This window comes from Muntiacus reevesi, chromosome 13 (assembly GCF_963930625.1).
Source record: "Muntiacus reevesi chromosome 13, mMunRee1.1, whole genome shotgun sequence".
Taxonomy (NCBI): Eukaryota; Metazoa; Chordata; class Mammalia; order Artiodactyla; family Cervidae; genus Muntiacus; species Muntiacus reevesi.
This window is the reverse complement of record NC_089261.1, coordinates 70,530,395-70,557,000: the sequence shown is the minus strand read 5'-3', so window position 1 is coordinate 70,557,000 and position 26,606 is coordinate 70,530,395. Positions and strand designations below refer to the sequence as shown.

At 40.4% G+C, this 26,606-nt stretch overlaps 1 long non-coding RNA gene across 6 annotated transcripts; it reads left to right on the top strand.

The window, feature by feature from the left end:
* On the top strand, positions 1-26,592 carry LOC136145990 (uncharacterized). Of its 6 annotated transcripts, none has more exons than XR_010658878.1 (7): positions 1-328; positions 1,119-1,172; positions 5,046-5,195; positions 11,690-11,795; positions 17,704-18,051; positions 18,621-18,728; positions 19,463-20,657. It is a non-coding gene; the product is annotated as an uncharacterized lncRNA (long non-coding RNA). The 6 variants fall into 6 exon arrangements; XR_010658881.1 differs by lacking the exon at positions 1,119-1,172 and adding an exon at positions 24,005-26,592 and having other exon boundaries at positions 9-328; positions 19,463-19,691; XR_010658882.1 differs by lacking the exon at positions 1,119-1,172 and having other exon boundaries at positions 2-328; positions 17,888-18,051.
* Positions 26,593-26,606: the final 14 nt, after the last annotated feature.

Below are 26,606 nucleotides of genomic sequence, written 5' to 3'. Positions count from 1 at the left end.
TTCCCAGGTGAGGCTGAGGCAAGACCGCAGCGTGAGGATCGCTGAGTTACACTGTTTTTCCCCCTTACCTTTCTTTTATAAACACACGCATAAACCAGCAAAAGGTTGAGTTCTTCAGAACTGAAATACGGCTTCTGTTATAAATGCACTCCTTAGACATCCGGGAGCTCTTTAACCCGTTGAATAAGCTGTCACGATTTCAGGCCATGACGTGCTTCTGGCAGTTCAGCAGCAGCAGCAGCAGCAGCAGCAGCAGCGTTTCAGTGATTTGCGAGAGAATTTTGCCCGGAGACTGGCCAGTCACCTCAACAATGTTTTTGTTCGACAGGTAATTTTATCTTATTATAGTACTGGCATGTTCCTGTAGCTTGAAATGAAATGGTCACAGAAAAAAAATTTTAATGTATTTAATTGGGAGCACAATATGTTCCTTTCTATATTTATTTGATTTTAATATTTTTAGATATGTATGTATTTGCTCATAGATGTTTTGGGGGCCTCAGTGGTCTCCTATGAAGACAGTTCCTTTTAGCCAAAATTCCCTAAGTTTTAAATAATTGTGCTTGCATGTTACATATACCCCATTTAGACAATCTTGTTTCTAAAAATAAGTCCAAACTTGTTACGTTTTTAATGTTTGGCCTGTTTTATTTTTCAGTATTTTCAAGTGAGAACAGGGACTTGATTCCATGTTTTCAGTATTTCATTGGCTCCATATACTTATAAATATGAGAAAAATGACTAACTCAATTGTAAATTCTAGTTGATTTACTCTTATAGAAAACCTTTATCTCTATTTCTATGTGGAAAGGGTGTTATAATTAAGGTTGTGGCAATGATATAAATGTTACTGTTAAGTATACCTTAGAGGGATTTGACTAGAAGGTGCTTTTTTTTTAATAAATAATAAATTAGACTTAATATTTCTTGAATAAATTAGGTGTCATAAATTAGATTTTGTGTATTTATGATCTCTTTAATAGGGATTTGGGGCCAAAAAAAAGTTGAGTGAAATTTTGTTCATCAAGAAATGCTGACTGATATTCCAGGTTCTTATTTTGTTTTCACTTTGTAGTATTCTGAAACAATTGTATTTACTCTATTTTATTTCTGATTAGTTTACTCAGGCCCTCCTTCAACTCTATAACAGGTCCTACTTTCTTTCCGTGCCTGTGAGTACATCAACTTTGGCTCCAGCTTCTCCGATTCTTTTTTTTCCCCTGTAAGGTTTACTAAGCTTAATAGCAGCAGAATCTTTATAGTTATAATTTACTGATTTGAGCTACCTGTTAACCATATTTGTGGCAGTTTTTTTAATGTCCCATAACAGAAAGTTTATTTAGATCCAAAGGCATTTAATCTCATTCTGCTTGCCTTTCTTTCTGTCATTTTCATTCACTCACTCACTCCTTTATTTGGAAGTCATTTGCCAAGTGATTAAAGATGCATTCCAGACGTTTCATTGGAATAGATGAGAGGCTGATTCTTTGCTCTAGTTGCTCACGATCTAGAGAAGGGCGACAAACAGACTGAGGGAAGGTGTATGTTATGGTGGTACCATGGGAGTAAAGGAAGACCAGCTAACTAACCGCGCAAGGGGGAACCAGGGGAAGACTCTCTTAACATTCCACTTGACTTGAAAAGCTTCAGGAAAAAAGTAAACCTAGGAATCACATAGGAAATACTAATGCACATTTTTCTTACACTATTATTTCAATAATATCTATTTTTACACAATTCCCTAGTTTTTTTAAATTATCCTGTTGACAGGCTATAGTCCACATTTGTAAATGGTATGGAAAATACCAGTCATTAAATGATAATCCTTTCTCCACCCTTAATTGTTTGTTATAACATGCTATTATTTGTGATTTTTGCTTCCTTGCCTTATAAACTAATGGCTTTGTTTAAAATGAATGCATCCCAGTTCTGAAAATCTAATATGCATTGTTACATGTGAGTAATGCATGTTAAAAACCAGAATGTTGCAACAACCTGGAATGTGCTGAAGAAGATGAAAGACAGTGTCCCAAGTGCAGAAAAGAGATTTTCTGTGTGTTAAATTGAATACTTCGTGTCACCTAGCAAAGAGTTGGGAAACAAGGGGATTTCTGTTCCTGGTTGTGGGACACACGGGGAAGATTCGATTACCGCACTGGGTTACATGTCTTTGTTCACCATCAAATTTTGATTGTGTGTCTGATTTGTGTGTTACATTGTGTGACAGGACTCACTGTCCTCCATATGTAAGAGTAAGAAATGGCTGCTACCCTCAAGATGCTTGTGAGGATGTGGTAAAGGTAATGTACTTAAAACTCTACAGCAGTGTATAGGGGCTACCTTAGGGACACCACAATGAAGTGAATGTGTCAGTAAAGCAAGTCACACAAATTTTTTGGTTTCCCAGTGCGTAAAAAAGCTATGTTTACACAGTATTGTAGCCTATTGTGTGCAATAGCATTATGTCTAACAGAAGAATGTACACATTTATTTTAAAAATACTTCATTGCTAAAAATTGCTAAGCACCCTCTGAGCCTACCATCTGAGTCATCATCTTTTTGCTGGTGGAGGGTCTTTCCTCAATGTTGAAGGTGCTGGAGGACCAAGGCAGTGATTGCTGAAGATTGGGGTAGCTATGTCAATTTTTAAAAATAAGACAAGAGTGAAGTTTGCTGTAATGATCAACTTTTCCTTTCTCAGACAATTTCTCTGTGGCATGCAATGCTGTTTGATAGCATTTTACCCACAGTAGAACTTCTTCCAAAATTGGAGTCAGTCTTCTCAAATCCTGCCACTTGTTTTATCAACTTAGTTTATGTATTAATTATAGTCTAAATCCTTTGTTGTCATTTCAGTAGCCTTCACAGCATCTTCATCAGGAGTAGATTCTCTTTCAAGAGACCAGTTTCTTTGTTCATCCGTAAGAAGCAACTTCTCATCCATTAAATATCTGTTAAATGAGATTATAACAGTTCAGTCACATCTTTAGACTCCACTTCTAATTCTAGTTCTGCTTTCTACCACATCTATAGTTACTTCCTGTACTGAAGTCATACCCCTCAAAGTCATTCATGAGGGTTGGAATCCGCTTCTTCCAAAACTCCTGTTAATGTTGATATTTTGACCTCTTCTCATGAATCATGGTGTTCTTAAAGGCATCTAGAATGGCCAGTCCTTTTCAAAAGGTTTTCAGTCATCATTACTAATTTATTTATCTCTAATAAGAAACTTTAAACAATGTCTTAATTTTTAAAGTATATAAAGAGTAAAATTCTTAGCACGATTGAATTCTAGATATGATAGTTATCTATATTATTGATTGAATTAAGCAATTTAAGTATTTTTTCTCCTTCCTATATATTTTGAAACCAGTTTCTCTTAAAATCTTTCTGTTAACACTAACAATATTTAATATATCCTAATAGTCTGAAGGTAATAATGTTTTTATATCAGTGAATTTTCACATGATGATGATCTGGAAATGCTACTTACAGTAGAAAGTTTTGAATAGTAATATATGTAGAAGAGCTTTGTAAACCGTAAAATTCTCTATAAATGTTGGTTCTTCCATTTTGCAGGAGAGATGAAGGTTTTTAATTGAAGAGTTTTCCTGACATTAAATTAAATAGTACAACTTAACATGCAGTGACCTGAGTAAACAGCTATAGAAGAACATAAACCATGATTTTGAGTCTTGAATTATTGAAAAAATTAATGAGGAAGGATAATGGAAATATATCTAATGTTATTGTTAATAAGGGTAAAATATTTGGAAAACATTTATCAGCAATAACAAGTTTGTCAAATACTCCTTCCTTTTAGTTAGTGTAACTTAATTAAGGCACAATTTGGAGACATTAGCAGACTTAAAACTAATCTCTCTCTGTGTACAGTATCTAATATCTGTGAGTCAGTGGAATCTCAGTCATCCTTCTGATGTGGTAAACATTTCTGAAATGTAATGTTTGTAATGACCTTCAGCAGTTTTTGAGTCTGGTTAGAATGGTTTTGTTTGGCATGTTTTTAAAAGAAAACAGAAGTGAGACTCACATGGCTGAGGTTCAGATTCTAGCCTTCCGCCTGTGTGGCCTGTGTGGATCACTTAGCCCTTTGAATTTCAGTTTGTTCCGTTGGGTCAGCTGATCTACTGGATCCATATACTCTAGAACAAAAGTCAGGATGCATCGTCTGCCTCAGGCTGATTGAAAACGTGCTCATTTATATAAGTCATGTCAAGGATTAAAAACAAAATTATATAGTTGCTTCTGTAGAAAATTAATGGAAAAATTAAAATTACATTATTATTAGGGGTTATCCTGGAAAGGGCTTCCCAGGTGGCTCAGTGGTAAAGAATCCGCCTGCAGTGCAGAAGACATAGGTTCAGTCCCTGGGTGGGGAAGATCCCCTGGAGGAGGAAATGGCAACCTACACCAGTACGCTTGCTGGGAACTCCCATGGACAGAGGAGCCCGGCAGGCTACAGACAATCTATTGGGTTGGCCAAGAATAGGATATGATCCAGCAACTGAGCACTGAGCGCTGCCCTGGAAAGCCCAGGAAGCAGTCATCTGCAGTCCTTCCTAGTTCTGACATTCTGTGTCCTGTGCATTTTCACCTGCTGTTTAAATATCGTAGACTCTAATGGAGATATCATAGATGGAGACAATTTGTTTTGAATGACTTCCCCTGTTCGGTGTGTGTTTCTTAGTAACAGTTTATATCATGATATTTATTTGCTTAGTCAATTGTAAAATGTTATGGGAGAGGTAAAGTTGATTAAACTATTCATTCTCAACTACTCTAAAAGATAAAATGAGTCGATTTATCAGAGAGTCATTCTTGTGTGTTTATGACTATTTTATGGTGGTGGTGTTCAGTTTGTATACACAGGATGATTAAAAAAAGACAAGTAAGTACTCAGTTCTTATATTTCTATGTTCTGTTGTTTTTGCTTGGCCATGCTTGATCATTATTAAGGATATTTAGTTACAACAGTGTTTCTTTATACTGTCAGTGATAGTTATGTCCTTATTTATTCACTCTAGGGTCATGATCAGAGTTCAACTCTTGCTCAGCGCTCTATTGAACTGACTTTACCTAATCATCATGCATTTCATAGAGACTTACTCCGATATGCCAAGCTGATGGAGTGGCTAGAGAGTACGGATTATCGAAAATATGAGGGACTAACAAAGGTATGGATTTGACGTCAGTTACTCACTGAGTATAGAGCATTATCTTTTAGAATCGAGAGGTCGTGTGTTCAGTTCCGCAAGTGACATTTGAAGCACTGTTGTATGTTCTTAAAAAAGCAGCAAGTAGTTGAATTTCTTAGTGCTCATTAGCTATGGAGAACATTTTTTTTCTTTTTCATTTATTTTTATTCGTTGGAGGCTAATTACTTTACAATATTGTAGTGGTTTTTGCCGTACACTGACATGAATCAGCCATGGATTTACATGTGTTCCCCATCCTGATCCCCCCTCCCGCCTCCCTCTCCATCCCATCCCTCTGGGTCTTCCCAGTGCACCAGCCCTGAGCACCCGTCTCATGCATCCAGCCTGGGCTGGTGATCTCTTTCACCCTTGATAGTATACTTGTTTCAATGCTCTTCTCTCTGAACATCCCACCCTCGCCTTCTCCCACAGAGTCTAAAATTCTGGAGAACATTTATTTTATGTACTTAGATGGAGAATAGCTAAATTTTGAACTTCAATATAGTATTAGGCCATACTGTAGCTTGAAGCATCATTTAGTTTAGTTAGTTAAATAATTATTTCCTGAGTTGCTTTATGTGCAATATAAAAACTAGAGAGTATGAAGTTATATTTTCAATGAGGCATTTGCTTTATAAGAACCTGTAATCTGTTCTTTTAAGCACATGCAGTGTGCCTCTTTATTAAGCAGACATTCCATTGTTCCAGGCACAGAGGAACATGGGTATTTCTGTTCCTGATTGTGGGACACACTAGCTGGAAAAATTGGATTATCATATTATGGTACATTTCTTTGTCACTCACCAGATTTTCACTGTGTGCCTCTTTTGTACTCACTAATCCATATGTAAGAATAAGAAGTGGCTCCCACACATGCTCCTACTTCCAGAGAGCGTCAGGTCTGCCCGGGAAGAGCAACTATCCTTAGCAGCCGGCCAGAGTTAAGTGCTGAACTGGATATGAGTTTAAATGTATAGCATGTTAGAGAAAGGAAATTCATGACCTGTAGCCACAGGAGAAAACTTCATAGAAAACATTGGACTTGACTCTTTTCCCGGGACTTTAAGAAGACCAGCCTGACTGAAGCTGAAATTCCATATTCTAGAAGAGTGAGAAGTTAGGTTGAAAAATCTGAGTCGTGAGTCCTAGCAGCATTCTTCAGACATAGGAAGAGACTTGATAGGGGAAACTAAGAACCTAATACAATAATGAGCTGAAATGAAATCTTGGACGAAGAGGATGATAGTAGGAATAGAGATTATAAGTCACAAGAGAGAATCCCAAAACAAGGGACAGGATGGTGCCAGACTTGTGAGACGCAGAGATTAAAACAGTGATAAATACCACTTGGGCTTCCCAGGTGGCGCAATGATAAAAAAAAAATCCACCTGTCAATGTAGAAAATGCAGGCTTGATCCCTGGGTTGGAAAGATCCCCTGGAGAAGGAAATGGCAACCGACTGCAGTACCATTGCCTGGAGAATCCCGTGGAGAGAGGAGCCTGGTGGCCACAGTCCGTGGGGTCGCAGAGTGGGACACGACTGAGTGGCTGAGCACACACACACACGGATGGCCACAGCTGGACAAGAAAGAGCCATTCACACGTTCCCTTAGCAAACGCGCTGAGCATCTGCTGTGTGCTGACACTGTTGTATGCACGAAAGAGAACGGCGCTGAAGGAGACAGGCGAACACTTGCCTGTTCAGAGTACATATTCCAGTGGAGAAGGACCAACATAAAAGTCAACTTCATAGTCTGCTGGAAGGTACTGCTGAGAGCTCTAGAGAAAATAAAGCAGGGAATGCTAGGACATCAGAAAGGTTGCGGTTTCAAAAAGGGTGGTCCGAGAAGGCAACATTTGAGCACAAATTTTAAAGATAAGCAGGGGTGCGCAGTGGGAATTTCCGAGGAAAGCTTTCCCAGCACAGCACAAGTGCCCCAAGGCAAGAGCAACCTGGAGCACTGGAGGAGCAAGCAGGCCGTGGTGGTGGGAGCACGGCGAGTCAGGTTCAGGATGGGAGGGCGGGCGTGAGAGGTGCGGTGGGGGGCGGGGGGCGGGGCAGGGCAGATCTGGAAGGGACTGGGCACCGGTGTTGGAATTTGGTTTTTACTTGCAGAGAGATGAGGGAGGGGTGTTGATGGGCTTTGAGTAGCAGAATGACATGCTCTCATTTAGTAAACGGCCATTGTAGCAGGAACCCTTGGGCTCAGGACTCTACTGTTGTGTTGTATTCTGATTAGTTTTGAGTCAGCAGAATTCTGATTTGGAGATAGTTTACAGAAGAATATTTGCATGACTGGAATCTTTGCCTTCTGAAGTTTTAAGAGGATTAATACTGTATTTTGAATGATTAAATATTGTTACATCTTAAGAGTTTTGTGCCAACAAGTGCTTTGTCCCCTAGTGAATATTCAAATGAGTAAAATAATCAATAAGCTTTTTGCCTGATTGTGTTCTCAGTGAGTATTATTGCCGTATCTTTATATATATGTAGCTTCATGAATGTAATTTAAAGTGAAGAAGCAAGCCAGTAGCCAGTCTAGTGCTGAAGTATGGAATCATTCTCTGCTCATGGTATATTTTCAATTGACAGTATTGATGTGCTTTTTTAAATGAAATTATCTTATTTCCAAAGAATCTTGCTTTGTCTTGTGTTTGAACTTGTGACAGACCATGCAGTTTTATGCCTGATAATCTAATTTGGTTGCTCAAGTGTTTTCAAAAATAGGAATCTTATTAATATGACAAAGAAAGGAATGAAAGGAAATGGAAGGAAAGGAATGAAAAAAGGAACCTGACAAATCAGTGTTTCTTTGGTAAGAAATAATAATTAAATCCAGATGCTATTTGTACTTGATCCTTTCCATGTAGTGTGTGCTAGTGGTAAAGAACCCGCCTGCCAATGCAGGAGACATAGGAGATTCAGCTTCAGTGTCTGGCTCAGGAAGGTCCCCTGGAGAAGGAAATGGCAACCCACTCCAGTATTCTTGCCTGGAGAATTCCATGGACAGAGGAGCCTGGTGAGCTCTAGTCCATAGGGCTGCAAAGAGTTGAACCTGATTGAAGTGACGTAGCACTCACCTTTGTACTTGGTTATTTGTACCCAGCTCACACTTTTTGGCAGGACCAGGAAAAGCTTGTCTTCATTTCTTTAGGGAAAAGAATAACTAGGCCCTGCCCCAACTCTACTTACGGCTGAATCTAAGCAAACCCCTGATTTGGGGTGTATGTAATTTAGAGCCTAAGGAAAATAGAGGTGCGTTGGGCATGTAATAAGCTCGGCTGCCCAGAATCCCTTCTGTCTAGCTGGGGCAGTAGAGCATGTAGAGCAGTTGAGCAGGGAGATGGTTTATCCTTGTTTAGGTAGGAACAATCTTTCCTCTCCCAATAGCCCCTTGAGGCCGACACATTGTCTCAGCCTCAGTCCTATATTTGTAAATATAGAAAATAAAACATGGTGTTATCTGTAAGACTCTAAAGTGAGCACAAGAAAAAGTTGGAAATACTGCCTGAGATAACAGTATTTAAGCTCAAGATAGTTGGATTTTAAGTTAGGTGCTGTATACAGGATGCTAAGAGAAATAAATACTCCCAGTGAGAAGCTTCTCTCTGAATTCAGTAAGTGAATGAGCTGGGAGTCACGCCTGTCTGTGGGCTTCCCCACCTGTGGGTTCTGTTGAGAACCTGGGGGAAGGTGTTCAGTCATTTCAATTGTATTGAAAAAGAAGGTGATTTTCAGTAGTCTGCTCAAATCACTGTTTTAAAAATAGCGACTGTTTAAATTGCTTGGGTAGTAGTGTGCACTTAGTTTGGGTATTGGAATGCAGTCTGTTATATTGAGTGAGTTGAGTAGAAATCTAATGAAGATTTTATGAATTATAAGTTGGTCAGCCATTTACATTGATTTCCAGTGATCAGTGTTTTTGTGATAATTTAAAATTCAACGAATGAGATGCTGAAAAGTGAAATAGCTGAATGAAATAGGAATAATTTTAGTGTCTTTTTAGCTTTAGATTTGCTTTTAAAGTTACACACAAAGATCACAGGAAAAAATTTCCTATTTAACTTTCCTTACGGAGAATCTGTGGGAAATGTATGTGGCATGCAAATTGGAAAAAAGAAGGCTCTATATTATGTTTCATCCAAAAATTTTTTATAAGGACATATCTATCAATAAAATATCTAAATATATATAAATATATCTAATATATTTTTATATACTTATAAAATAACTTAAAAAAATCAATAATGAACTATGAGTCAGTATACAAATAATTTAAGTGATATACCTTTGAAAGTTACATCTGATGTTTAAAGCAAAGTAAACTGTTCTAAAACTGGATGTGTTTGAAATTGAAGTGTAGATTTCATGATAAATTTAAAAGAATAACTAGGCATAGGAGTTTTTCTGCTGTGGATTTATTTAAATTTAGTGAAACTCTACATAAGGCATTTAACATAGGATTTGGAAAAATACATGGCCTCCCGCTGTTGACTCTTTCATCAGGGTATAAAATATTTTTGTATGATAATAAGCATAGATGATGAGGGAATGAGTTTGCATGTTAAATAATAGATGTTTTCATTTGAACTAGAATAAATTTTGTTTTTTAAAAAGAAATCATTTGATTATGAAAACTGTAAGATGTGGTAATTAAATTCTTATGAGAGTAACCTATTTGGGGCTAATTTACTACCCCATGCTGGCAAGGTATGGTAAAACTCAGTGTCCTGCTTCAGTGTCATTGATCCTGTCTGTTGGTATAATAATTTTTGAAACAGCATGGCATTATGGAAGAAGAGTTAAAAGATTCCCTTATTCTTTAGCACTGTAATTTTACCCTTAGGAAATTATTCCAAGAAAGCAGTTCATTAGAGATGAAAAGCTTGTTGTAACATTGTCTATCACAGCAAAACATCAAAACCAATTATGTAGTCTGTGTTAGGAGGTTGGTTTACTAAACTGAACATCAGCAGAGCATAATACTGTGCAGTCATTAGCATATGACCTGGAAAAGCGTGATTGTGCTGCCCCAAACACCCAGTATCGTATGAATGCAGCTATGTTTAAAATACATGAAAGGTAATGTGTAAATTACCATCGGATCATTGAAAAAGCAAGAGAGTTCCAGAAAAACATCTACTGCTGCTTTACTGACTACGCCAAAGCCTTTGACTGTGTGGATTACCAAACTGTGAAAAATTCTTCAAAAGATAGGAGTAGCAGACCACGTTATTTGCCTCTCAAGAAATCCGTATGCAGGTCAGATAGCAACGGTTAGAACTGAACATGGAACAACAGACTGGTTCCAAATCAGGAAAGGAGTATATCAAGGTTGTATACTGTCACCCTGCTTATTTAACTTATATGCAGAGTACATCGTTTGAAATGCTGGGCTTCGTGAAGCACAAACTGGAATCAGGATTGCCAGGAGAAATATCAAAATCCTCAGATAAGCAGATGACACCAGCCTTATGGCAGAAAGTGAAGAACTAAAGAGCCTCTTGATGAAAGTGAAAGAGGAGAGTGAAAAAGTTGGCTTAAAACTCAACATTCAGAAAACTAAGATCATGGCATCTGGTCCCATCACTTCATGGCAAATAAATGGGGAGACAATGGAAGCAGTGAGAGACTTTATTTTGGGGGGCTCCAAAATCACTGCAGGTGGTGATTACAGCCATGAAATTAAAAGAGGCTTGCTCCTTGGGAGAAAAGCTATGACCAACCTAGACAGCATATTAAAAAACTGAGACATTACTTTGCCAACAAAGGTCCATTTAGTCAAGGCTATGACTTTTCCAGTAGTTATGTATGGGTGTGAGAGTTGGACTGTAAAGAAAGCTGAGCACCGAAGAATTGATGCTTTTGAACTGTGGTGTTGGAGAGGATTCTTGAGAGTCCCTCGTACAGCAAGGAGATACAACCAGTCAATCCTAAAGGAAATCAGTCCTGAATATTCATTGAAACAACTGATATTGAAGCTGAAACTCCAATACTTTGGCCACCTGATGCGTAGAAGTGACTCATTTGAAAAGACCCTGATGCTGGGAAAGATTGAAGACTGGAGGAGAAGGGGACAACAGAAGATGAGACGGCTGGATGGCATCACCGACTCAATGGACATGAGTTTGAGCAGGCTTCGGGAGTTGGTGATGGACAGGGAGGCCTGGCATGCTGCAGTCCATGGGGTTGCAAAGAGTCGTACTTGACTGAGCAACTGAACTGAACTGAAAGTATAAAAGTGAAAATGTGAGTGTGATTATTCAACTTCATATTTTTACAAACTGTTAATATTATGATGCCAGTTCAGTTTTTTTAAAAGATGGAAAATAGCCTTCTTGTGTCCTATGAAATGCATCAAATATTTTCAGACCACAAAATTGAAAACAAGCACAAAGGATATGGGGGGATTGAGAAATGGAAATTGTTATACTTGTTTTATTAATGAGTATGTGTTGTTTTCACTTTTAAGAATTGCATGGATTGTTTGTCATGACTCTGTGAGAGAGAAATTAAAGATGTCTTTGAAGTTGCAAAGATCAAGATGACTGGCACAACTAAAGAAAGCAAGAAGCTTGGTAAGCTTAGGCACCTCAGTCCCCTTGTTTTCTCTTCTACTAAAAATTATTTATCTGTGACACATAATTTTAAGACTTTTTAGGCAAGGTGGAAGGAGATACAATAGAATTAGTAAAAGAATAAATCTAATGCATTGGTTTGATTTATAGGTTTTTCATGGAACAAGTATGTCTCTAAAGCCTTATTTTTACTAATTAAAATTCTGCAGTATGTGAACTTGACAGCAATTGTATATACATGCCGTGTCTAATAAAAGTACAGCGCAGACGCGGAACCCGTGAATACGGAGGACCAACCATGGGACTTGAGCATCCATGGATTTTGGTGTCCACCACTGGTGCTGGAACCAACCCTGCACAGACACCAGGGACAGCTGTGTATAGTCACAGCAGCAGCAGTTGGCCAGAGAATGAAGTGCAGTCTGGAGAGAAAGTACTAGATTAAGAGACAGATGTTGGAAGTTCAGTTTCTGATTTCCTAAAAGACCTTTTGTACCAGTTGGAGGCAAGTCTGTGATCTCTTAAGTCATTGCACTCCACAGGGAAGTGAAGTGATGCCTGGCTTCTTACTTGTCACTGACTATTTTGAATCAAAAAGAAAGTTGCTAAGTGTTTTCTCCCCTGTGAAGGGGCTGTAAAAATGTCACCAAAATTTCTCCTGTAATTATACTTTATTTTTCCAAAGAGTTATTTTTGAAACAAGAGGGGTTTTTGTTGCTTCTAAATATGTTAAATAAACAAAAAACTTGATTTAAAAGGATAACCAGTGAAAGTATCAAGTTGCAAGGAAATGATTTGCCGAGGCCACGTTCTGCTCTTGCATGTACCCATCTCTGGGCTTTTTGGATGGAGTTCTGTGCCTGTCGGAGTCAGAACCTGGCCTTAAATGGCTACAGTGTGTCCTCTGTGTCTGCATAGCTCCCCTTTAGAACCATGAGTGTAGCATTTGCTTGTTGAAAGGAGCCTGTGCCCTGATTGAAATTGATAGCTCGTCTTTCCATTCTTTTCTTTAGGACAAAGAAGACTATCTTTAGTAGTGGGTAATTATTTTGTGATTCACTGGTTTGTGGTTTGTTTTTGTTTTTAATACAACACTAATATATTGGTGATACTAGTTCCGATTTTTTAAATGGTTTGAATCTGTGTATTACACTTTGGTAAAGATACTGATAAAAATATTGGGACAATAGGCTTTTGGAAACAGAAATGCTAACTCATCCTAAAGGTTACTTGTTCTTAAACGGTGTGTTTATATCCTTGTTAATGTTTCACCATGGATATGTTAAATTGAAGAAGGAATTCATAGGGCCTGGACTCCATCTCAGGCCTGTCCGTGCTGATCGTGCTCGGCTGCCTCTCCAGTGGACTCTGAACTCTCTGCTTAGTGCCTGTGGGAACGACAATGGAAGGATAAGACCCCCTCCAGACAGGGGAATCTTGAAGATCACATCCAGGTTGCTCATTGCCTAAGAGGAAGCATACCGTAATCACCCCTGTCTCCGGACAGGTCATAAACTTTTCCTGTATCTATCAGGATGTAATCACAGGCTTATCGATTATTAACTGGTTGGAATGTAACTCCGGGCTTATTGACTATTGACTGTTTGAACACACAACACTTGAATGATGGGGTTATTGTAGTTGTATTTACCCTACCTTTGTTTATGTAAGTCTCAACGGAATTGAGGTGGTGGGTTTGGACACGTACACATGGGGTAGGTGGTGGGGTTTGGACACGTACACATGGGGTAGGTGGTGGATTTGGACACGTACACATGGGGTATAAAAGATTTTCACAAATGCTGGACGGGGTCCTTGGCTAAGAGGAGACTCTGCCTTGGGCCCGCCGGTGTAATAAACTGCACTCCACTATCTGCATTGTCCTTCTGAGTGAGTCTGTTTCCCGGAAAGCGTGGCTATAACAAAATCAGTTTTTCTTTTTAGTAAACAACATATTAATACAGTTACATGTTTAATGTTTTCATTTAGTATATTTGTCATCACTTGCTACTGCAGTAAAAGGGAAATCTTTCTAAAACTACCTCCTTGGGAGGTTATTAATGCCCCTGTCATAATATTAATTTATCAAGCTTAAGATTCTCATTGAGATAAATGACATAATTGGAATATAATTTAAATCAAATACAATACTATCTTAATGGTATCATTGCATTAACCTAAAACCTTAATTTTTTTTTCTTATTTTTTGAAGTTCTTAAATTATCTTGTTAAAAAATTTTTAATTAACCTAAGACAAGTTTAGAAGATACTTTTAAAACAGGGTTAAGATTACATCTCTCGTATGTATCCATTAAGTAGTAAGAAATAGGAGAGTAACCAAAAAATTATAGTTTCTATTACTTTGATGTTATCAGTTACAAGAAAGGAAAAACTAAATAATAAACAGAATTCAGAGGATAAAAACTATTTTGTTCATCTTTGAAAATGTAGCTTCTTGGTCAACATTTAAAAATAAATTTCAAGTTAAATACAAATGACTTCAGAAGTTCTAAATAGATAGAATGTAAACTTTTTAAAGATACCTTTTCAAGGATTCGAATTATGTTTAAATCAGTTCTTAATAGTAATTACAGTTAAAAGAGAAACCTAAAATTTGGGGAAGGTAAATTTTCAATGGCTCAAAATTAAGGAATTATGAATAAAATTTTAAATTTGTTTTGTTTTTTCCTTGCTCTGAAAATGCTGCATCCGAGATACTAATAAAAATAGAAAGTCAGCGGCGGGCGGTTAAAAAAAAAAAAAGAATAGAAAGTCAGATTGAATGTATTTTACAAAAGGAAATTGTGTATAGTCATAGAGATTCAGGGGAATTCTCTCTTTTTGAACCATTCTTTACTCAAGTCTTTAACATCTACTTAGTTTAGATAATTTAAAACAACGTTAAAATGCCAGTAAAGCACTTTTTCTTTGTGGTAAGGTTTTTATAAAACCTTTGCCTTTCTAAGGTCAGAAGGTTACCCTGATATTCTCAGAGGTGTGGGATTGTCCTCCCGAGATTGATACTTTGGTGTTTTGTTTTTCTTCTGTATTCCTCAGATGTACTGAATGAAAAGACAGGCAAAGGATATCTAGTAATAATTTTTTAAATTGCCCATTTTTTTTCTTTTTACTACTAAGATAAGACACACAAGTATTAGTTGAGTCCATTTACATAATAACTTCCTTATCTTTAGTAATCCAAAACTTAAAAAATGATATGCCAAGCACATTTTTTCCAGTGTTTGTCCACTGAAATTAAGAAATCTTGTTGACTCCAAAGGGAGTCTTGAACACAAGACTACATTCAGTCCTGAGTGGATGATTCATTCAGTAAATGTTTATTAATTACCTATTACATGATAATCGCTGCTCGATACTGAGAATGCAGCAATGAGCAAAGACCCTACCCTCTTGGTGCTTGTACTCTAGCAGAAATTGTTTAAGGATATTTAAAATTTACCAGAATATTGTTACTTCTTGCTGATAAATAATATAGACTTTTTTATGAGCCCAAATAGGGCACTAGTAGTATTTATTAACTACTTTAAAAAAGAAAACTATATGCAGAATCAGGCTTTGCTCTGAAACTGGTGAACTTAGTAGAGCGACACCTTAAGATCGCCAGCAGGTACTGTTCAGATTGACAAGCTAGTGGCTCCAGTGCATCCCCCGCTCCTGGTTGCTGTGTGTCCAGCCTTATCATTTCATATTCCTTTAAACTTCAGGCAGACAAGGCTAGGGAGATTGACATGTTTTTGGTGTGGCAAATTAGTAGTTTATACGCGAGCTTTTGCCTAGCAATAGCAACTATCACTATCCCTGTTTGGCAGGAGTTGACACCTTGTTTTCCGTTTCTTAAATATTTCTAGAGTTATATTCATTAATTTTCTGTTTTATTCTATAATTTCTTTCTTTGCCATTCAAGTTAGATTCTCATTTGGGTTTAGAATGTTTCACAAAACGATCTCTACAATTGATCGAACAAATACTAAAGAGAGGTTTTAGATAAAGGAAATGCCAAATGACCCTGAAAGAACTCCAATTCCCACATTAGACCTGTCTCTCAGCTTTACCCTTCTACCTACCCATCTCCCAATAATTAGTGTTTTGATACATGTGTTTTATTCTCAGTGTTCACAGAGCCAGCTAAGTTACTAAACAGTTTAGCTTATTATTTCTAAAATGGTTTTAAAACTCTACTCATAATTTTTTTTATCAGAGGGAGTATAAAATTATTTAGTACAGTGGAGATTCCTTCCAAGAGCTTTCAGTGAATACAGGATTGTTAATGCATTTAATGTATAAATGTGCAAGTTCTTTCTATTAAATTTTCACTGTATTAAATTATTTACTTGAACTCTGTTTTCTTCAGAAATCAGAACTTGGAAGTGTAGTCTTTAAATTTAAGTACATCAGCTTAGGAGACTTAAAAGTGTGGGGGAGGTTTACACATGTAGATATTTTTACCTGAATATTTGCATCAAATAGTACATTAAAAGACTAGTAAAGGTTTTTCTGTCATGTAATTTCTCAAGCAGTAGCTGACCAACTAAACATATGTTGCCTCTCTCGTTGCTTGGTGCTCCTGGTTCTTTGCATGTGTCTTTTCAACTAGAGCTTTAACTTCCTCTTGTGCGCGGTTTGTGCAGATTGCAGCTTGCTAACTTGTCTTTGTCTGTGACGCTTGCAGCCTAACCCGTGGCAGCCACACTGCCTGGAAAGGCAGTGCTGTCAGACGGGAAGCCGAGAGTGGGCGTGCTCGGCGTGTCAGCAGGTGCTCTCAGTGCGTGTGTGTGTCTAGGAGCCAGTCGTTCATCCTGGAGAAGCTGCGCCAGAAACACTGCTTGCTCTGGGTTGCCAGGGCTTGGCCAGAAAGAAAACCAACAGAAAGGAAGTGGGATGGCTGCATCCAAGAAATGTGTGGCATGGTTAAACATGTATGGTGGGTAGTCAGAAACTTATAAAAAGTCTTACCCGTTATACTTTTGTTTTCAGGCTGTGTTTAGAAACTATAAAATTTCTTGTACGTATGGTCAGATTTTGCATAATGAAACCAAAGTTTGTCTCTAACTAACTGTATATCATATTTGTTGTTGTTATTTTTTACTTTACATATACAAATATGATTTGTATATCATATTTTTTATCACTTATTTTATTATTTGTCCCTTCTGACCATCAGTGAATAATACAGGTTTAGCTGAGAAATAGTCAAGAAGAATAAAAATGTTTTACTGTTTAAATTTAATTCTGAATAGAAACATCACATTTTCTTGTAAAAATAGAATCCTTTAATAGTTTGGTGTATGTAGGATATTGTGCAGACATATTGTTCTCATTTTTCCTCATAGCTATGATAGATACCTATGTTTATACCTAAACTCAGATGTCCCATATTAATATAGTTAACTATGTATGTGTTATGTTAGTTGTATTTTAAATACAACAAATATTCAGGGTTTTGTTTTTGTTGTTAGTTTTTCTCTTTTCGTTTTGTTTAGTTTTTAAAAGAACTTTAATCAATTCACTTGCTGAAAAAACAGGAATGTCTGAGTTCAGGAATGTATTAAGTTGAGTCATGTGTAATTGACGTTTTTAGTAGGACAAGATTAATTGAGTGTTGGTAGTTTCATGTGGTTCAGCCTAATATGTTGATTCAATGTAGAGGCAAATAATATTGGAATATGGCAGTTTTTTTCTAGAAATACAATCATTATGTTAGCTAGTATTCTAGGGGGTCAGTGACTTTCATCCATAGTCATGTCTTCTGAGTGGAAAAGAACTCCTCATCTACTTTTGAAAAATCATCAGACAACTGTGATGAGACTGGGCAGGGCACAGTGTGATCTCTAAGATCCCTTTCAGTCTTATTCTGTGATTCTGTATGATTTCACCTGTCTTTACATAGGCTCAGAAGTAGAACACAAATCTTAATGAAAGAGGAAGACACTCTACATCCTCTTCATGTGGCAGAGTTGTGCCCTAACCCATATGAGCCCCAGAAGAGCAGGACAGCAGAAGGGAGCCCTGATGGATGCCATGAACCTTTCATTCGTGAAGGTCACAGCTTTTAAAGGTTTATCATTTCCCAGGTCTTCACGGGAGTTCCGGGAAATTAACCGGGTCTACTTCCAGTCTAAATAAGCTCAGTGTTCAGAGCTCCGGGAACCACCGGTCTCAGTCATCTTCCTTGCTGGACATGGGAAACATGTCGGCCTCTGATCTCGATGTCGCCGACAGAGCCAGGTTTGATAAGGTAAGATAAAATGACGCATGTTTCTTAAACATTACTGTCAGTTTTCTAGCACCAGTTTGTTACTGCTTTAATTGTGTTCAAAGATTTGGGCTCTATTGACTCTTTTAATTAACCGTGTCTTACTTTCCATTTCTGAATCTAAAAAAAAAAAAATAATAACTGGTCAAATGGCAACTGAAATGTGATTCATCAATTAAATGACATAACAGCTTTATTAAAATTTGTTATAAATCATAAAGAGCTTGCATTGTCAATCCAGTTATTTGAGTGACTACAAAGAGGAAACAACTTTTATGAAGCTAAATTGTTTAAATAAAGTTTTATCACTCTGTTCCTCTTTCCAGATTCCAAGTGAGTAATTGTTGTCAGTTTTGTTTTAGGTATGTTCTGACCCTGTTATGCCTCATCAATACTGCATTGTCTTGTCAATCTTGGAAGTATTTGTTTGGGGGATTCTATTAAGATTATAGATAAAGCTTCCCTGGTTGCTGCAGAAAAGTGATTAAATGTGGAATGTTATTTTAAGCGTTTTGTTCAGTTCTTTGTAGAATCATTTTGGTTTTCTTCAGATCTTTGAACAGGTACTGAGTGAACTGGAGCCCCTGTGTCTGGCAGAACAAGACTTCATAAGTAAATTTTTCAAACTACAGCGACATCAGAGTATGCCTGGAACTGTGGTATGGGTGACATTTATTTACTAGCTCATATTTGTGATCTATATCATAATTAGCCTAATCATTATGTTGTCATAATTTCAATATCAGAACAGAAAGAATTTACATTGTAAGGATTTTTTAAGTAATTTTTATCATATAAGATAATAAAAAAAAGGATAGTGTTTGGGCATCTAATCTAATATTCTAGACTATCTTAGGCCTAAACATTCTCCAAATTGATGAGTGGGGGAAATGTCTGAGTTTACTTGGCAAAAAATATTTTTAAAAAGCAAATTTATTGTTTTAGTGATCAAGAAAAAGTAAATAGAATTAAAAAATTACAATGATGTTTTAATGTATATTTGTTGTTATTTAGTCACTAAGTCGTGTCTGACTCTTTGCAACCCCGTGGACTGTAGCCCACCAGGTTTCTCTCTCCATGGGATTCCCCAGGCAAGAATACTGGAGTGGATTGCCAGTTCCTTCACCAGGGGATCTTCCCAACCCAGGGATTGAACCCGTGGCTCCTGCATTGGCAGGCAGATTTCTTTCCTGCTGAGCCACCAGGGAAGCCCCCATGGTCTTAAAAAATAAATGAAAGCAAGCAAGAGAAAAATGGAGAGCCTCAAATCAGAATCTTTCTTATGGCTTTCTTACTATGAGACTGAGAGAGTAACAGGCGGGAAGGCCAAGGGTCTCCAAATGGAGGAATGAGGCTGTAAGTGCCAGACATTTTTATCTCTCCTAACCGGCAGAAAATGAAGAAGGAATTCATAGGGCCTGGACTCCATCTCAGGCCTGTCCGTGCTGATCGTGCTCGGCTGCCTCTCCAGTGGACTCTGAACTCTCTGCTTAGTGCCTGTGGGAACGACAATGGAAGGATAAGACCCCCTCCGGACAGGGGAACCTTGAAGATCATATCCAGGTTACTCATCGCCTAAGAGAAAAGAGACACTAATCACCCCTGACACTATCTATCAGAATGTAAGCACAGGCTTATCGGTTATTAACTGTTTGGAATGTAACTGCAGGCTGATTGATTATTGACTGTTTGAACACATAACACGGGAATGATGGGGTTATTGTAGTTGTATTTACCCTGCCTTTGTTTATGTAAGTCTCAAGGGAATTGAGGTGGTGGGTTTGGACACGTACACATGGGGTATAAAAGATTTTCACAAATGCTGGACGGGGTCCTTGGCTAAGAGGTGACTCTGCCTTGGGCCCGCCGGTGTAATAAACTGCACTCCACTATCTGCATTGTCCTTCTGAGTGAGTCTGTTTCCCGGAAAGCGTGGCTATAACATTTGGTGCGTTGGCTGGGAAACTCCTCGCTTTGAGGAGACAGGTCTCATTTGAGGCCACCCCGAGGCTTTGTAGCTTGAATCTCCTAGAGGGGGGAAGGCGCCTCGCCCCTCTGGAAGGATTCTGCTTTTCAACGCCCGGACCTTTCACGTAAGCAGGTAGTGGACGGCAGCAGGGGAACTGAGCGCTCAGGTGAGGAGGAGCCCACCCAGCAGGGTGGAAGAGGGGGCCTGATCACCCCCCTGGGAGGGACTAGAAGGAGCGGGGACCCACAGGAGCCTGGAATAGGCAGGTGGCGATTGCTTGGTACACAGGTTGACGAGCGTGCTAGGGTTTAAGAAGGAAATTTGTGAAGGACATTTAGGAGGTGTGTCCACGCCGTCTCGGGGAAAATTATTACCAAGCGATCGCCAGGGGATTCTTAGGATAAGAAACTGGTCCGTGTATGCTCGTATTCTGCCCTCCCCCAGGAGGTGTCCCGTCTGCTGTGAAATTCTTGACCCCCTCGGAATTGTTAGGCTAGAAGGAGGGGGATACAGAAGTGAGTATGAATTGGCTTTTCCGGAGATGGCCTGGGACATGAGATATTTAACCCATCTGTGTTTTCATCCGCACCTGATCAAGCCCACCAAGGCAGAATGGACTTTAAGGGAAAAACAGTCTCGGACCATGTGATGTTCTGGTTCAGCTGTGCTGACCGGCAGGTGAAGACACGCCAAACCCCCTTCTCCCTCTGGGGTCTGGCAGGTAAGGCTCTTCTCTCCCCAATTAGAAAGGAGGCAGAATGGCAATTTAAGTGTCACTGAGTGGAAATATGAGAAGTACATAGGGTACTGAGAACTTCGTAGACAGAACGAAAAGGAAAAGTAGAAGAAGGTCCGAGAAGGTAAGCGAGATGGGGGAAAGTGAATCTAAGGCAACTGTATTGGAGTGCATGATTAAAAATTTAAAGAAGGGATTAGGAGGAGACTATGGGGTGAAGATGAAGCCTAACTGCCTCCACATACTCTGTGAGGTCGAATGGACCCCAATGGGAGCAGGATGGCCACCAGAGAACACCGTGAACTTAAAAATAATGGAAGCAGTCTACACAGTAGTCACAGGCGAGCCAGGACACCTGGATCAATATCCATCTATTGACTCATGGCTAGGGTTAGCTAAAGACCCTCCTACTTGGACAAGGTTCTGTATCCAGAAGGGAAAGGGAAAAATATTAATGGCACAAAAATTGACTGATGATAAAAAAGGAAATTCTACAGGATTTGGACGGGGATGACCTGACCCCTCCCCCATGCTGGATAATGACACGCCTGCCTCCCAGTGCTTCACCAGGACCGGAGGCTGCCTTAATGCCCGATCCAGGGCCAGGTGAAGTTTCTGCAACAGCCACTGCTCCTCCGCCAGCTTTCCCGGAGTTCGTAGAGCCTCCGTTTGGGCAGGCTCCGATCCCGGTGACAGAAGCCTCTGGCCAACACTGCCAGGATCCGGCTCCAACCGAACCGCCCAAGCTATACCTGCCTCTCCCGGTGAGTACTGACAAGAGGGGGAGGGAGACGTTGGAATTAAGCAGAGACTGCGCTCTGCCAGAGAGCCGGAGGGAATAAAAGAGAACAGACAAGAGACTTACAGTGCTAGCTGCTGCTCTGGGAAAGTCTATCTTGGGCCCTCCAGAAAACCTCATCTGCCCCAGGGACAGGACAGTCCTTCAACGGTCCCAAGGGAGGCCCCGGTCCCCGTTACAGCCAAACCAGTGTGCCCGGTGCATGCTTTTGGCCACTGGAAGAATGAATGCCCTAAGGCAAGGAGGGAAGAGGAAGCTCCCGCAGTTGTGGGGCTTGCTGACTTGGAAATTAACTAGGGCTGCCAGGGCTCAGAGATATCAGGTCCCTGAGAGCCCATGGTAACCGTAAAAGTGGGGGACCAAAACATTGACTTCATGGTGGATACAGGAACAGAACTGTCGGTAGTAACAAAACCTGTGGCACCACTGTCCAAAAAGACTACCGCTGTAACTGGGGTGTCGGGAGAAGAGATGATTAAATCGTTTTGCCAGCCCAGAAAATGTCAGATGGAGGGGGGACACCAAGTGACATTCCTGAGTGCCCAGTACCCCTGTTGGGAGGAGAGCTCTCCAAACTAGGAGCACAGGTGACTTTCTCCCCTGAGAAGAGGCCCACCTTCTGGACGGACTCTATGACTTATTTGCCCTCTCTCTCAGTGCCAACCCAAGATGAGTGGAGGTTGCATGAGCCCCTGAAGGCAGAGCCGGGTGGGCCGGAAGAGCATGAGAGAGCTAACTCAATTGTTCCCTGAGGTCTGGGTGGAAGACAACCCCCCCTCCCCCCAGGCTGGCTGAACATCACGCCCCAGTGATAATGGGACTCAATCCAGGTACCATCCCAGTTAGAGGGCACCGGTACCCGCTATGGATGGAGCCTGAGCTGGCATATTGCCCTACATCAATAGATTGAAACAAGCAGGCCTTCTAGTAGAGTGCCAGTCGGCTTGGAATACGCCAATCCTGCCAGTCAAAAGGGAAGGAGGACAGGACTATAGGCCTGTACAAGCTCAGGCTAGTCAACCAGGCTACTGTGACTTTACAACCCACTGTTCCAAACCCCTATACCTTGCTTAGCCTCCTTCCGCCGAGGACTAAAGTTTACACTTGCCTAGATCTCAAGGATGCCTTCTTCTGCGTACACCTCGCCCCAGCATCACAGCCCATAATTGCCTTTGAATGGGAAGATCCAGTCGGGAGCACCAGATAACAAAGGCTAACTCCACAGCCATCTTTGGGGAAGCCTTGGCTTCTGATCTGAACTCATTCCATCCGGAAGAGTATGGATGTCAGCTCCTACAATATGGAGATGACCTGCTGCTGGCTGCCTGAGACCAAGGAAAAATGCTAGAAAGGGACAAATGCACTGCTCCAGCTGTTGATGAAAGCAGATTACCGGGTGTTGAAAGAGAAGGCACAATCTACAAAGAGGAGGTAAGGTATCTGGGGTTTGTTTTAAAAAAGGGCTCAAGGTTCGAGACCCTAATTGGGTCTTATATACTGATGGCACTCGCATGATAAAACAAAGACAACAGCTGTTGGGTTAGCCAGAGCAGAAGGGGCCATCAAGACTGAAAAGAGATGGTGGGAATTGTCAGGTGACAAATTATTGGTACCAGAGGAGCTGGCACACACTCTGGTAAGCCAAACACACCAAGCGACCCACCTAGGCCATGCTGTCTGCTCACAGGTTAATGCTGCCTCTCGGGTATTCAGACAAAATCCTCTGGGTATTCACCTGAAAGGCATGCTGCCCCTTGAACACCTGGGAGTGGACTTCACTAAAATGAAACCTCACCGACACTACCATTATCTGCTGGTCATGGTATGTGCATTCTTGAGATAGGTAAAAACTTTTCCTACCTGGACTGAAAGAGCATCAGAAGTAGCCTGGTGGCTGCTTAGGAAAATGGTTCCCAGATTTGGATTTCCTACCAGCATTGGATCAGGCAATGGCCCGGCTTTTGCAGCTGATTTAGTACAAGTAAGCAAAACTTTAAACATCAAATGGAAACTGCACACTGCATATAGGCCCAGAGTTCTGAGATAGTGGAATGAACCAACCAGACACTTAAAGAGACTGACTGCTCCTGAGTGGACTTGCTTCTGACGGCTCTGCTCAGACTCAGGATGACCCCACAGTCCCAAGGCTATTCTCCATACGAAATTGTGTATGGGAGGCCTCCTCCCATAATAAAACAGGTGTCAACAAATTTGCCTCAGGTAAGGGGGGATAAGATTTCACAGCAGATGGAACTGGGTAAGGTAATAAATTGGGTAACTAAGTTTGTACAAGAAAGGGTGCCGTTCCCCCTTGGGGAACAGATTCATGAGTTTACACTTGGTGACCAAGCATGGGTCAAAGATTGGGAACATGATTTGCTAGCCCTTTGGTAAAAGGGCCCTTATGTTATTCTAACTACCCCTACTGCAGTTAAAGTTGCAGGTATTGTCCCTTGATCCATCACACCAGAGCAAAGAAGGCATACCACGCTGACCCGGAGGACGCCAAGTGTACCACCCAGAAGGACCCCACCGACCCACGGGAAACCAAGATCATTCTGAGGAGAAAGAAGAAAACGAGGTCCCGGACGAGCCCTCTACAGGATGGAGCTGGGTAAACGACTCCTGCTGCTCGGCCTCATCAACGCAATTCTGAACCTGACCACTGCTCCTGCACAGGACAACGTCTTCATCTCGTGGGCCACAACTCTGCCAACTGTTGGGTGTGTGGGGCTATGCCCCTGTCAGTAATGGACAGACTCCCCTGGTGGGTATCGCCACTCTGTTCCTCTCTCCAGCCATAACCTGTCTTTGCTCTCCTGGTGTAAAAAGAAGCCATCAATGGGCCAGGGACATAGGGTTACATTTAACATGAGCACCAGCCTTACAGAAGTAACAAAGGCTTATACCTCATATGTGAAAAATAAAAAGGAGAAGTGTTCTTTACAAAAGGGGGACAGGCCTCCCGGTACCTTGAGCAATACTACTAGGTCTGGGATGAACATTTCTGGATGACTCCTGAGAAAGGACAGTTGATTACCCCTGCTACTATTTGCTGGGAACAAAAAAAAAAAAGAAAGTTAGATTTGGAGACCACCCCCTAGACCCAAAAGAATTAAAATATATGGGTTATTTACCCCCTGAACAATGTAAACAAATCTTGGAAGTTACCTATCACCCCAATCAGTCTGTTCAGTGGCCTGTTTCCGACTGGAAATATAATCCTGGAATGTGATGGGTAGCCCCCAATGGGACCCAGTGGCTCTGTGGGCTTAACTTATGGCCATGGTTACCAGTTGGCTGGGTGTGGCGTTGCACATTAAGATTTGCTTTCGCCCATGGCAGAATTAAGCCTAGCCTGCACCAGCCTCCAGTAAACCCGCCTTATCTGCATGCAAAATGGACACGATCTGTGTTCCAATGGTATGACTATCTTGCTGCCTTGTTTGTACCCTCTGTAGGGACAACGGATATCATGGTTAAAGTAGAGGCCTTAACTAATTTCACTAAACAGGCCCTCTTAGACAGTACAAAAGCCATTCAAGCTTTGAATGAGAAACAAATTCAGATGAGGAAGGCAGTAATTCAAAATAGGATGGCATTAGACATACTCACAGCAGCCCAAGGAGGGACTTGCACCGTAATTAAAGTTAAATGTTGTGTGTATATCCCTGACCTGTCTGAAAATGTATCTACTGCCTTGAAGGATATGAAAAATCAAGTGAAAGCCATATCTAATGAAAATATTCCCTTTTGGACTTCAGTTCTCTCCTGGGTAAAGGGAGACTGGTAGAAAACCATTGTAACTGTTGTTATAGTAATCTTAATCATACTGCTCTGTGGGCCCTGCTTCCTATAATGTCTTGTGAATTTTGTAACCCAGAGGTTGATAGCATTCTCTCATATGGGTGGCAGGAGGGCTAAGGTACAATATATCTCAATAAATGATGCTCGTTATGGAAACTAAGAGCATCAAGAGGGGGGAATGAAGAAGGAATTCATAGGGCCTGGACTCCATCTCAGGCCTGTCCGTGCTGATCGTGCTCGGCTGCCTCTCCAGTGGACTCTGAACTCTCTGCTTAGTGCCTGTGGGAACGACAATGGAAGGATAAGACCCCCTCCGGACAGGGGAACCTTGAAGATCATATCCAGGTTACTCATCGCCTAAGAGAAAAGAGACACTAATCACCCCTGACACTATCTATCAGAATGTAAGCACAGGCTTATCGGTTATTAACTGTTTGGAATGTAACTGCAGGCTGATTGATTATTGACTGTTTGAACACATAACACGGGAATGATGGGGTTATTGTAGTTGTATTTACCCTGCCTTTGTTTATGTAAGTCTCAAGGGAATTGAGGTGGTGGGTTTGGACACGTACACATGGGGTATAAAAGATTTTCACAAATGCTGGACGGGGTCCTTGGCTAAGAGGTGACTCTGCCTTGGGCCCGCCGGTGTAATAAACTGCACTCCACTATCTGCATTGTCCTTCTGAGTGAGTCTGTTTCCCGGAAAGCGTGGCTATAACAAAAAGAACAAACCAGCGATCTGTTTTTCCTTCTCTATACAAAATTAAAAGGAGGTTTCTCCTAACATTCTGTGTGGCCATGACACCTGGTCTCACCTAAAGCTAACTACTCCCAAACCTTGAGTTAACCAATACATTTCTTTTTCGTATGGAAATGTTGTCTTAAGCTATGTTAATGAACCCCAGACTCCATCTTCAAGTTGGTTCCGCCAAAGGGCCTAACTTACTTGTTCAGGTATTGTTCCCCTAATCTATGTAAACGAAACTATTTGTTGGTACAAGGTGCAAGTCAATAGTTTTATGGCCTGGGATGAATTATCTGGTGCCATTCTAGATTTTATGACATTCCTTTCTTTTCATTAACAGACTGTGAGTGACTATATACCATACAGCTAAAGACTAGGAGGGGGGTACTCTTTTGCCCCCTTCTGATGCCTATGTCAGAAGCTTTCTCTATCTCCTTTATACTTTAATAAAACTTTATTACACAAAAGCTCTGAG